We start from the raw sequence: 12,539 nt of genomic DNA on the forward strand, positions 1-12,539 counted from the left end.
TTTTCCTTTTGATGCCGATGCCTCGGGTTATTTGTTAGCTACGAAAATAATAATAATTCATACTATTAATTTCAACACTAATTATGATAAATAATTAAATTTCTATTCAATTTCTTCCTTATTCTCAATTTAATCCTAACTAAATTCACTTACTTTCCTAACTCAATTCACACTCTATTTCTATTCAAATTCCATCCAAACTCAAATTTAACTATCAAATTTCAGCATATTTTCCTAATTTCGAATTCCCTCAATTTAGTCCCTAACACATAAAACTTATAGTTTCTTTTATAATTTAATCCTTTTATCAATTCTAACTTGAAATTTATTCAATTAAATCCCTAATTCAACAATTTATTCAACATGAATCATGCTTAAAAAAACTATAAACTTCCAAAATATCAACTTAATTTCATCAAAACTTTGTTTTAAAACTTCTAAATCATCAAAACTAAATAAAAAAAGGGCTTAATTGACTTACCAAATTAACTCCAAGCTTTAAAATCTATTTTCCCTTTTTCTTTCTTTTTTTTCTTCTTTCTTCCCTGCTTCGCTTGCTTCTCTGTTTCTTTTGTTCTTTCTATTCTTTCTTTTCTTTTGTTTTTATTTCTTTACTTTCTTTTATTTACTTTATTGTTTTAATTATAACAATATAATAATATATTTACTTAATTAATAAGTAATATATTTTATTCTTAAATACATATGTTTATTATTATTACACATGTATTTACCAACACCACCCACTTGTCTATTATCATCACTATACATTTGTCCTTTTTAATTTATTTCTTAATATAATATTTATAATATAATTAATTTAATAATATACTTTATAATTAATTTATATATTATATAAATAAATAATATAAATATCTAAGATTTTTCCCATGTATTGCCGCCTATTCTTAAGCCATTGGCTTATTTACCTATTTAGTCCCTTTTATTTTCTTTTGATTTATAATTAGACTTTTACCCTTTATTCATTTTAATCCTTTTTCCTAATTACTCTTAATTAAGATAAATTCACCTTTCTAAAACCTAATTAAATACACAACTAGTCGAGTAAATATTTCTAATAATTATTTTCAAACTCAATTTACTAAGACGGAGGCCCGATATTATACTTTTCCGATGCCCGTGAATTTTGGGTCATTACAGATTCAATCTTCTTTTCAGTCATTTTTGTATCAAGAACATAAGCAGAGTAAGTTTCATAGCCTTTTCTCACATAACTCTGAGCTTTCATCGACGAAATCACAGCCGACAACCCATTCAGATCATCTGACTCAATCCGGATAATCTCATTATTTTGACATCTCAAATCGATCGTCTTTCGTTTGCAGTTCACAATCGCATCATGCAACGTTAGCCAATCCATACCCATAATTATATCAAATTCATCAAATGGTAACAACATCAGATCGGTCGCAAAACAAAAATCTCGAATCATCAACGGACAGTTCTTGCACACTTTATCTATCAAAACACACTTGCCTAAGGGGTTCGATACTCTAATTATAATTTCAGTAGACTCTACAGGCAAAGTCTTATTGGATACTAAATTCACACATATATATGAATGAGTTGATCTTGGATCTATCAATGCAATTACATTAGTATCATAGAGAGTGAAAGTACCGGTAATCACGTCTGGCAAGGATGCCTCCTCTCGTGCACGAATAGCATAAGCTCGGGTAGGTGCTCGTGCTTTAGATTTAACAGTAGAATCTCTCGTAACACGTCGGTTACCATTCATATTTCTCGCGTTTTGAGGTGGTCTCCCTCTAGTAGCAGTATTACTGGATCTCACATTCTGAACTTTATCGTTCTCTTCTGACTCAGGGCAATCTCGGATGAAGTGATCTAACGAACCACATTTATAACAAGCTTTATTACTTCTATTCCAACATTCTCTGGATTTCTTTGATGAAGATTGACACGGCTTACTCATCGATCTTTTTCTGGTGTCTCTAGCCTCTGAATCTGCTTTCTTCTTTTCCTTGCTGAGATCTTCGGCTCTACAAGCCCTTTCAACTAAAACAACGAATTCCTTCAATTCAAGAATCCTGACTAATAGTTTTATATCTTCATTTAATCCGTCAACGAATCGTTTACACATGATTTTTTCAGTGGAAACATATTCCCGGGCATACTTGCTTAATCGTACGAATTCTTTTTCATATTCTGTCACCATCATCCGACCTTGTTTCAATTCTAGGAACTCTCTATGTTTCTCATCAAGGAATCGCTGACTTATGTACTTCTTTCGGAACTCAAATTGAAAGAACTCCTAGGTAACCCGTTCTCTAGAAACTAAAGATATCAACGTTTTCCACCAATGATACGCATTATCGCTCAGTAAGGATATGACACACTTGGTACACTCATCAGGAGTACAAGAAAATTCATCGAATACTAGGATCGTGTTCTCTAGCCAGAACTCAGCTCTCTCAACATCATCATCAATGGTAGCCTGGAACTCTTCAGCCCCGTGTTTACGAATTTTATCAACAAGTGGTTTATTTAATCGCAGAAGATCAATACCTTGAGGAACTATAGGGGTTTGTTGAGGAACAAGTGGGGGTGGAGGTTATTCAGCAGTCGGATTTGTTCGAACGAACTCCATAAACCACTGATTCATCTTTTGGAAAAATGCTTGCTTTACCTCTCCCCCGTGGCTACTAAAAACAAATCTAGAATCATATTGCACTACCCCTTGAGCGGGAGCGGGTACATTACTTTCAACATCGTCAGCTACGGCTCGATCGGGATCGATTTGCTATACGAAAACACATTTTGAATTGTCAGGAATCATCACACTATCGCAATTCATATATATGGAATGTATAGCTAGACTCTCACATGCTACTTTAGTCCTAGAATCGACTAAACTGTAGCTTTGATACCAATAAAATGTAACACCCCTAACCTGCGTCCGTCACCGGAATAAGGTTATGGAGCATTGCTGGACCTATAGGACAATTTACAATTAATATATAAATAATTATAAAATATAATGGAAAATAATCTTAAAGTCCCTTAGATAAACCCTCGAGGCCAATAATACGAGTTAGGAGCAATTCAGGACTAATTCAGAAACTTGGGGAAATTTTTTTTGTGCGAACTCAATATAACCCCTTTATAAATATCTAACATTCCCTGAAATTTACTTAATTTGTTTTATTATAATAATAATTAATTACCAATTTAATTTTGGTTGAAAGTGATGAAAGAAAGACGGTAACTTAATTTTTTTATTATAATAATTATTAATTACCAATTTACTTAATTAACCTTGAAAAAATTTAAAAATTACACAAATGCCAAGCCATTAAAATCCACTATCAATTCTAATAGGCTAATTACCATATAAGGACTTCCACTTTAAAGCCTTATAGCTATTTAATACCCTTAGCTATTAGAAATCAACTTTTACGCTTTACGCGATTTAGTCTTTTTTACCGAATTAAGCAGTCAAATAGTAAAATTTCTTTATGAAACTTTCACCTAATAATTCTATCATGCTGTAAAATTTAATATAATAAAAAAATTAATATTTTAACTTGAGATTTATGGTCCCGAGACTACTGTTCCGATTTGACCCGAAAACAGGTTGTTACAATTAAAAACAATGTTTATTCAATTTTAATATCCCAATACATTTTCACCAACTAAAGGTTTAGGACAGGCTTTCTTGTTATGACCTATTTCCCCACAATTTTTACAAGTCATCCTCATCCCCTTCCTTTTGAGATGTCCTGACATTGGTTTCTTATGTTCATCTTTTGACTTCCTTCTTCGTTCTAAAAAGAAAATTTTTTTAGATTATCTAATGGCAAAACGAAAATATCATGAGAACCAAACTGAGAACTAAGGAGAAACAAAAAAATATACAAGGTTTTATTGTTCTAGAATGAATCCTCCCATGTTCTTAGCACAAAGCCATTGTAGAACCAAACAGAGTATGTCATTACAGAACCAAACGTGAAAACACTCAATCGCTCACATGTACAAAGCCAAAAAAAATTACAGTATCATCTTAAATAATTTATAGTGGTTGTAGCTTGTGGGACTGTGGTCGTGGGATCAAACAAGAAGCGAAAAATGGGTAAACAATTGAAAGTGGGGGGGCATCAAGCGTGGGGAAGGAATCAAAGCTTTTGAGTAAAGGAGAAAGGGAAAGTGGCGGTAGATTTGGAATGACGTAGTTTTTCCTGTTCTTATTTAGATTTTTGGATAACTCGAATTGTGTAATTCATAATTGAGTTAGACCGAAAAATTTGATTTTTTTTATTTGAGTTGATCCAAATAACTTGAATAACTTAAACTATTTAATTTAAAATTTGAATATTTTTATTGAGTTTTTCGAATCGAATTGGATTTTGCTCACCCATAGCTATTAAGGTTCCGAAAAAGGAAAATGGGTGTTGTCATCATGGATTAATATGATGGCTTGAAATCCAACATAAGTTATGGATTCTCTGAAGCTAGTGTTAGTAGCCTCGTACTAAACTAGTGTCAGCAATCCTAATTTGAAGCTAGTGATAGCAGCCCGAATATGTCAACTTGTATAAAAAATGGGTGTTGTGATTGGGAATTAATTCGATGACTAGAGATCCAACATATGTTGTGGATCCCCTAAAACAAGTGTTAGCATATTCGAACTAAGCTAGTCTTAGGAACCTAGACTCGAAGCTAGTTTTAGTAGCTCGATAATGTCAACATATGTAATCATATCAGTCTTGTGTATCCCAGTTCAATTTACTTTAGTTTTCCGGGTGAAAAATAGAAATGGAAATGGTACTAAATGGAATCGATATGTTTGAAATGAATATATATGTATATGAATGAAATTATATATGTGTTACAAATTGAATATGATTTGGTAATCATATGTGATATAATGGATTGTTATTTCAGTATAGGAATGCGTTTTAAGCTTATGACACATAATCAGACTAACCTATTTGATGTATTTTTGAAAGTATATGAATGTGCAAGATGCTAAAGGATTGCTATGATTGTACCAATGCATTTTAATTTCTAAATTAGTGTAATTTCAAGTTAAGTAACTTTTATATGGACTTACTAAGCATCCAAAATTCTTACCTATTGTCTCGCTTTGCCTTGTAGATTTTCAGGTTGCGAAACTCGTTGATCGAATCAACTTGAAGATTACACTATTCCATAATCGCCTCGATAGTCTTTTGGCTCATTTTAATCTTGATTATGTGGCATGTATTTAGGGTTAATATATGGTGGTCGTAGGAAATATGCCTATATTATAGTAAACATGTAATTATTTTCTATGTGTTTGAACGATGAATAAATAAAGTTAATTTCACATTTCACTAGTATGTCTTTTGTATTTTTGTCTTTCATATTTTTCATGCTTAGCGAAATTGTGACAATCAAATATTAGCTCATTGATTGTCTAAGTTCAAACTGATGAGAAGTGACATTGTAAGAACGTTGACATTGCGAGAAAGATAACTTACTTCAGTAGATAATCTAAACGAGTCAGTAATCTCGTAAAAGAATCAAATCAAGCATTTGATTCAAATACTTAGAATGATTATTATGTCATCTACAATTCCAATTGGGGAGATGGCTAGTCTTGGCTATTGGAGCAGTTGACTTCACGGGTAGAGACATAAATGTATTTATTGAAAGAATGATACATTGGACTGGACCCAAGATGAATTAATTTTGAATCAGTTATTGAATTAATTCACTTGTGACATTCATAGTGTGATTTACCTAAATCCTGAGTTAGTCACTAGCCATGCATATGTAACTCATGTGCTTTGATATAAGTGAAGGCTTATGCTCTAAAGATGATTGAGTCGATAGTCAGTATGTTGGGTACATTACTTTATGTAGATTGATAAATATGGAACGTGGCCACGGGTTGCTTTTTCTCGAACGAGCAATTATCAGATTCATTTGTTGATAGTGATCATATTAATTATTAAGAAGACACAATGATGACAATGAGATAAAATAGGATTGTATTGAGTGAACGAATTTAACTCAAAGGAATCAAGGATATCCTATGAGGGTAACACAAACATGACGAGGTCATTGGACAAAGTAGTTGGATGAATTGCTTTCGTAAAGAGTATACGATAATGAGTTTTCAATCATGGTACTTCTTATGGACTGACTCTATGATTAAGTAGTTGCAAATTATCGGAACAATGCTTCTGGACATAATTGCAATTACTAGGGCCTAATTGTATATGTCTAATTGGTCCCTCTGCTAGCTCAACAAAAGCTCGATTGGACTGCATTTGAATCAGAAGAAAATACCATGACTTTGGAAATAATTTAATTGAGTCGATTTGTTTGATGTGGAATTAAATTGGGCGGTCATAAGAATTGTTCAACTAGAGAATTTGATTAAAGAAATTTCTTGAAAAATTAATTAGGAAAATCTAAGTGATTTTTGGAAAAATTAATTTTGATCAAGTAAAATTAACTTAATCAAATTAATTAAAATTAATAGGATATTTTGGAAATTAATTTTCAAGTGAAACAATTGACCCAATAGATAATTGAACTTCAAAATTGGACCTGAAATTGTAAATTGGGTCCAGGAGCCCAAAATTGAGACCAAAACCCAAAAATTGGTCCAACCAGGCTTGGTATGTGAAACTGGGTCGACGGTCCAACTGTTGGCTAGAATGGATCGGTCGGGCCGTCACTAGCCCGGGCCAAATTGGTAGAAACAGAACCAGCTCGGGGTGTTGGTGGCTCTGACGGCAACATTCTGGTGGTTGGCAAATGGTCGACGACGGTGAGTTTTCGGTGGCTGAGCAGTGAAAGAATTATACTCATATCGTAATTTAATGTTTATCTTGTAGATAAACATTCTATTATTTTAATAAGATTTAATAGTAAATTTAATCTAATATTTATCTTGATAAGTATTATATTAATTTAAAATTAAAGTGATTAAGATTAATAATAGTTGAACTCTCTAAACTCCTCTATATAAAAAGAGCCTTGGATTATTATTTTTCACACACTTGAATTCAAGAGAAAGTTGTAGAGAGAAAATTCTCTATAAAAATTTTTTCAGAAAATTTCTAGAGATATTTTTCTTATTTACAACTTAGCCCAAAATTTTAGAGAAATTGCAAAATTACCCCATTAGTAATTTTTGAGAAAAAAATTTCTGATTCGAAGTGAGACCACCCTTGGTAAATGTGAGCTTGAGGATAGCGGAGAAGACTACTCGGTCGAAGCGTTCATCCTATATGAATCGAAAATGTACAATTTTGATTAAGTGTTTATTACTTTAGATATCACAACCAAATTTTTGTTTTGGAAAAATTTTAAAACAGTAGTTTTTCCTTAAATTTATTTTTACTGCATTTTCCAAACCTGATTTTCCAACATCGTGGTTGTGGGATCAAACAAAAAGCCAAAAATGGGTAAACAATTAAAAGTGGGGGGGGGCGTTAGGCGTGGGGAAAGAATCAAAGCTTTTGAGTAGAGGAGAAAGAGAAAATGGGGGGTGGATTTGGAATGACGGGAAGGAAAGTAAGGCTGATAGATTAAAAATCTTAATTTAAGATTTATCAAAACGACATAGTTTTGCCTTTTCTTATTCATATTTTTGGATAATTTGAATTGTGTAATTCATATTCAAGTTAAATCGAAAAATTTAATTTTTTTTTCGAGATGATCCGAATAACTTGAAGAACTTGAACTATTTAATTCAAAACTTGAATTTTTATTGAGTTTTTTTGAATCGAATCGGATTTTTCTCACTCCAAGCCATTAAGGTTCCAAAAAAGGAAAATGGGTGTTGTGATTAGGGATTAATACGATGGCTTGAAATCTAGCATAAGTTGTGGATTCTTTGAAGCTAGTGTTAGTAGCATCGTACTAAGCTAGTGTTAGCAACCCTGATCTGAAGCTAGTGCTAGTAGCTCAAATATGTCGACTTGTATAAAAAATGGGTATTGTGATTGAGAATTAATTCGATGACTGGAGATCCAACATATGTTGCGGATCCTCTGAAGCTAGTGTTCGTAAATTCAAACTAAACTAGTGTTAGCAACCTGGATTTGAAGCTAGTGTTAACAGCCCGATAATGTCAACATATGTAATCAGATCAATCTTGTATATCCCAGTTCAATTTACTTTAGTTATTCGGGTGAAAAACAGAAATGAAAATGGTACTAAATGATATCAATATGTTTGACATAAATATATATGTATATGAATGAAATTATATATGTGTTACAAATTGAATATGATTTGGTAAGTATATGTGATATGATGGATTGTTATTTCGCTATATGAATGCGTTTTAAGCTTATGACACGTAATCGGACTAACCTATTTGATGTATTTGTGAAAGTATATGAATGTGCAAGATGCTAAAGGATTGCTATGTTTGTACCAATGCATTTTAATTTCTAAATTAGTGTAATTCCAAGCTAAGTAAACTTTCATATGGACTTACAAAGCATCCAAAATTCTTACCTGTTGTCTCGCTTTGCCTTGTAGATTTTCGGGTCACGAAACTCATCGATTGAATCAACTTGAAGATCACACTATTTCATAATCGTGTCGGTAGTCTTTTGGCTCATTTTAATCTTGGTTATGTGGCATGTACATAGGGTTACTATATGTGTTTACTTGAGATAATAGTGATTGGTACTATGGTTGATCCTTGAATATGAATTTGTTAATGTTTAAGCGTATAAGTGAATGTTTGATAACATGTTCAACTTTTGTTAAAGTTTGTGAATGGCCTAGTTGGAAATGAAATGGTTTGTTTGAGTTTTGAAAATGGTTATATGAAAATGAGTATATGATGATAGTTTGCTAATTGGCGTAAGTTTCACTTGAATTGTAAATTTGGTGGTAATTTGGAATTTACTAGTAGTTATTAGGTAACCTTATAATGTTAAGATGGTTTGAAACCTTAATTGCTAATAGAATTAGTAGCAAATGACAATTGATATATATATATATATGTACATGTATTTAGTTTATGAAGTGTTATGTGTGAATGGTAAATGAAGATGTGAGCTTGAATGAAATTTGACTTGAGAAATGAATAGTTGGTATATTGTAATGGTATTAATAGTTTTGATGTGAAAATGGTGTCATTTGAAGCATATTTGATATTTGGATGATAATGTGTTTTAATGTTATGTTTGGAACGTGTTTGGACTTGAACCTATGCAAGTGATGTGGTACATTCAACATGAAATGGTTTGTGGAATGTTGAGCTAAGTGAAATTGATGTTAAATGACCAATTTTTGCATAAAGCAGGTTCTTTGTCCCGACGTTGATTTACCTTTGTTGCAACGTCGGCTAACAGTTTGTGACGTTTGGGCGTCAAGTGGTACAACATCGTTACGTAACATACTGTTTTGACAATGTCACGACGTGTAGGAAGTCAAATCACGGCGTCGATCTTGTATTTTTGAAAAAAAATTCAAATATATTTATGTGCTATAACATGGAATTTGATATATTATAACAATATTTTTATTTAACATGTTTAATTTTTTAAATTTAACTTGAACAATTTCACTCTATTCGAGTAATAAAATTTTGAGTTAATCGAGTTTGCGAGTCCTATTTTATCATCCTAACTCAATTTGAAATTTTTCGAATCGAATCGAGTGAAATTAAAAAATTAAACATGTTAAATAAAAATATTGTTAGAGTATAACTAATTCCATGTTATAGCATATAAATATATTTGAAAATTTTTTCAAAGCAAAACAATAAAAAATAAAATACTTGAGTATGATAAATTAGAATCATTAAATAGGTCCAAGAATTATTATTTTAAAAATTTCAATTTTTTTATAATTTTTTAAAAATTTTAATTTTTTTTAAAAATATAATCTTTGAATTTTTAAAAAATTATTTTTAGACCAATTTGCTTACTTTCATAGATGACATGGACTAAAAGGGTATTTACACCAATCTATTATTCGAGTTATTCGAATTGTGAAATTCAACTCGAATCAAGTTATTCGAGTTGACTCGAATAATTCGAATAGCTCGAATCGATTAACTCAAAATTTGAATTTTGTGCGATTTTTTTGAATCGGACCGAGTTTTGCTTACCCGTAAAGGTAACCTAGTTAGCTTATAAAAATTTTGGTATTACAAATCTATGTTGTTGGCAGTTGGCTTGAATGGCATGGAGATAAATTATTCAGTTGATGTACGCTACCATTGAATTAATTTTAGTTAAAGAGAGTAATAAGCAAGACAAAAAGTAAACAGGGCCTCTGGGTCTACATTTTATGCTTCTCTATATGATAAGTAAATATACATTAGGCCTTTGAAAGAGAGATTTAGTTACTATTGCTAAAGGCAAAGACACAAGATAACATCAGGTTTTTACATTGTTTTCTTTTTGGGGTTATGTAATAAAGCAATAGATATACATGTTTTGATTCAAGTAATACTAGTATTTAACATCATAAACTACTTCATAACTTCAACTATACATTTTTTGGGGTTAAATCAACTTAGAGTTTTTGAAGTGCAAAGCATAAAGTTGAGTTGACTCGGAATGACCAGAGTTGAACAAGATCTACAACTTTGAGTCTGTTGTTCTTTACAATAGAATTCCAAGATGTCGTAAGGACATAGATTGAATTTTTGTGCATATCCCACCATTTAAAGTTGATTTCAGTTTCCTCCATTGATGGTTCCACCGAGCAAGCTTTAATGCTTCTTTATTTTTCAAACGCTTAACCTTGGATACATTGAGGAACTCATGGGATTTGACTTGCCAAAACAGTATGAACAATCGACTCACTTGAGGGTTCACATCGGAGAAAAACAAATTTTTAAAATCACCAAAATACAATTTGATCTACCCATGTTTTCAACAATTGTAGTTTCAAGCCTTTAGGCAACGGTGGCTTAGGTGGATAAGAGGTAACGAGTCTCTTGTTCTTGTTATTTTCTCCTTGGATTCGCGTTTCCTTTTCAATTGGCCATTCTTATTCTTCTTCATAAAGATTCATTCTTGCATTTTTTCCTGCTCGACTCTCACAACTTCTAACAAATAAGTTATACCTGTCCATTCAGGTTCAATCCTTATGTTCTTGACATCTTCAGAACTAAGAAGCTCCATTTTTGTTTTAGATAATTATATGGCTATTAGGGTAGAAGTATAAACATATAGACATGAGAGCTGAACAATTTGTGTAGAGTTTTTTTTTAAGTATTAAATTAATCCAAATACAAATAAAAATAGGATTTGAATTATCCATATGCTCAGTCGCATTCGAATACATCATGCGATGGAGCTACTAAAGCCAAACCAGTCCTTGCAGGCAGTGGGGGAGTATTGAGGGACTCCAATGACAGTCATTAATTGATAGATCAACAAAAACCAAAGGAGCACCAACATTGAAAACCAAAAATAACAACTACAAGGAGAAATTGTTAGTTCAAAACTCCGGTAAGGAAAATCTCGAACACACGATCGAAACTCGAACAGAAAAAAATAGGACAGGCTCCAAGGCGTGTATCAAGTCACTATATTTAAGGTTATATTCGCCCCCACCTACCTTCGGTGGGCAAATGAGTTCCAAGCAAATTAACCTCGAGGATACAATGAAGCCAATGACTATTTACGTTTTGCACTGACAAGAATAGTCCACTATGCATTGAGCAATGTGTAACAAAAAAACTCAATTTCTATAAAGGATTTCTTCAGTAATACTTTATAGAATAATCTAATAATATTAGAAAATGAAGGAAGGAAAGAAAGAATATTAGAATTTGTTGATATGATTTCCAAATGAAATCTCATTCCTATTTATAGGAATTTTCATGTCTCTTCATAGAGACATCTTTCAATAGGTTTCTTTATGAATCAATAAATAATAATTATTCATTTAATTTTGTAACTATTCAAATAATATTTTTGAATAGTTATAATTTTTTTAAAAAAAAATCAAATGATATAACTTTTGACCAATGACCAAAAGATTTATCTTTTGATTAATTACACCCATTCATTTATAGTTATTGGGATACTATAAATATTTGAAAATGTTCCAACAATCTTCCCCCATTTTCAACATATTTAGATTTTGACATCCTTGGAAATAAATTTGCATAAATAAAGGTGTCTTACGATTGAACCTTCACTTAGTGAAAACATGTTAAAGCTAATCGAAATTGCTTGGTAGACTAAGCTTTGAACCAACTATTCCATTTGATTAACTAAACACATCTCACACAATGATTTCAACATCGGTCAATGCATAGTATCTAGGGACACTATTATGGCCATGTGTCTATGTCCTCTTTTCATGAGTGCTGTCAGAGCCAAGCCCTTGAGCTCCTAGAAGCGGCCACACTTCCACTCACATAGGTGGATCCCATCAAAAGTGTTCCCGTAATTATAACACTCTAACATATTTATGTTATGGGTCCATGAAGAATACATTACTCATCCTTCCCTTATCATTACGGGTACCTAGCACTTTAATCTTAGGATGGATTTATTTATAGTGCTAACAGTCAC

The sequence above is a fragment of the Gossypium raimondii genome, chromosome 5 (assembly GCF_025698545.1).
Source record: "Gossypium raimondii isolate GPD5lz chromosome 5, ASM2569854v1, whole genome shotgun sequence".
Taxonomy (NCBI): domain Eukaryota; kingdom Viridiplantae; phylum Streptophyta; class Magnoliopsida; order Malvales; family Malvaceae; genus Gossypium; species Gossypium raimondii.